The sequence below is a fragment of the Humulus lupulus genome, chromosome 5 (assembly GCF_963169125.1).
Source record: "Humulus lupulus chromosome 5, drHumLupu1.1, whole genome shotgun sequence".
NCBI lineage: Eukaryota > Viridiplantae > Streptophyta > Magnoliopsida > Rosales > Cannabaceae > Humulus > Humulus lupulus.
In genome coordinates, this window is record NC_084797.1 from 162,204,525 (window position 1) to 162,207,036 (window position 2,512).

The following is a 2,512-nucleotide window of genomic DNA, read 5'->3' on the forward strand; positions in this document are numbered from 1 at the left end:
TGAATTTCTCTTTTTTTATTGATAATAAATGAGATTACAAAGAAATTGGGTTTTAATTAGGGCCTAAAACCCTAACAAGACCACTCATCATTTCCCTAAACTCTCATCATGTTCAGGATGTTCTCCCTGTAGCTGACCCACTATTTTTCCTTGACTGGATCAGTGCTTCCCTCAAATACATGTGGGTATTGTTTCCTGAACCTTTCAAATAGTGGCTCCATTCTATCCTCTACAGTAGGTGCTACCACTAAAGCTTATTGTGGTCTTTTCTTTGGCTCCATCAGTCTTGTTGGCATTGGCAGCATTGCTTGGTGCCACATTTGCTTCATTTTTCCTTCGGATGGTCTCTTCCATTCATAGTAAAATGCTCCTACCACCCCCATGGTTCTGGTGGTAAACCGTTGTTTCCCCTTCTACCTCAACAATGACTTGCTCTGATAGACCTTCTAGGAGGCATTTTCTAACTCCTAAACAACGCATACCAATTAAGCGCAAAGAAAGAATGCTTTGACCTTGAAGAAAGAAACTAAGCATTCCAACAATAAACTTGATAAACCAAAGGAAAAATTTAATCGAAAATTTTCCAAATATTCAAATCAATTCGGGCAATCTATCATGCATCTCAACTTAGTAATACTATGGGCATAAACTTAAAAGACAACATGCGCATAAGTAAAAATTTAGCAATTACAGTATAGTGAGTCAAGCTCGTCTCTTGGCAATGAACTTTACATGTTACGGCTTACCACAAATTATTTAGGACCGTATTTCTCTGATACCATATTGTAAGGCCCTGATTTCCTGAGACATTACTTATAAAAGTCTGTTTTAAATTGATAAATATTTATGACATAAAAGACTCATTTATTGAAATAAAACTTGGCATGACGACATTAATAAACTGTTTCAAGTCCAAAACCAACACTAAAACGTTCAATTCCAAAAAAAAAAATTTTAAAACTTTAAAACACTGCTTGCCGCTAACATGTAAGATCCATGCCTCGAGCTCGCACCACTCATTGTTTTTCCTTGCCTTTACCTGCACACAAAGTACCCATGAGCTAACGCCCAGTAAGAAGAGCTATGTAGGACATAACCCCCTAACAAGAAACATAAGTATAAATAAAACCTTCACAATTAAACACATGCAATATAAACACAATACCACAGTAAATATCCAATGGATATGGTACTCACACACATACATCATAGTCTCATATCACACATTTTACTCACATACGATAATCATGTTAAGATTTATGCCCTAAAAGCATGTAAAGATATTTTATTGATTTAAATTAAAGTATAATTTTATTATATTTGAATGGCATAATTATTATTTGAATAATTTATATGAATATAATGAAAATTTCATATTCATTTATGAGGATATGATCTTGTATTAGTACGAGAGAAATAAGATCATATCAAATGAATAAAATAGTCAGTAACATTTTAAAGTAAGGAATCTTTAATGAATGGTCACTAGTACGGTTTACTAAGCATATGGGATGAAAGTAGTCTAGATTCGGATTGCTGATGTGGAGAGACATTTTGGTAAGGGTACGGTATATAATATAGATTATATATGACAAGACCGATATGAATTATCTATCTTTATAAACTTATCGCTTGCCATAAATATTTCATTCTTATCATAATAGATGATCATTTGTAGATCAGTCTAAATCCTGAGTAGTCATGAACTCATGTTTGTGCTTATTTGATCTTTTGATTTACTCGTTAAGGTTTCTTAGTATAGTGAAGCTAATGACTTTTGTTTTGGAGATTCAATATCATGAATGGCTGGGAACATGATTTACAATAATAGAATCCATACTTTCCTAACAGATTGAATATTGGTTCCCTTAAGTGATAATTTTTTAATTGAAAAGTTATTGAGCTCAAATCTATAATTTGATTATATATTAATTATTCGCTAGTGAATTTATGGTACTTAAGGAACAAGAGGTAATTATAAGGGTAAAATGGAATTTTGACCAGCTCTAATTAACAAATCAATAATTGGAGGACATAACTACATTTATTTATTATATGAATGGACTACAAAGAAAACTCTATAAATATAATTCTATAAATACTTAGAGTGCAATTCCATATTTATAGTTGAGTAATCATGGCATTAATAAATAAGATTATTAGATTAAAATGTTTAATTAATAATCTGGTTTATTGGAGCTTCGTATTATACAACCATGGTCCCCAGGTCACCTCTGTTCTACACTGTCAAGGGTAAGGATGTCATAAGAAAGATTTGTAGAGAGAAAGACTAAATTGCAAAGGTATTAATTTTCTGGGGCAAGGAAATAATAATGTGATAATTATGGGTAATTAATTAATTGTGAATTAATTATTTAAGTGTATAGATTTTAGTTTGAAAAACTATATGTTAAAACAAATAGTAATCATGTTTTGATTAATATAGACATAGATTAATAATTATCTTATTATAAAATATTTATTTATTTATTTAAAACTGATATTTTAAGAT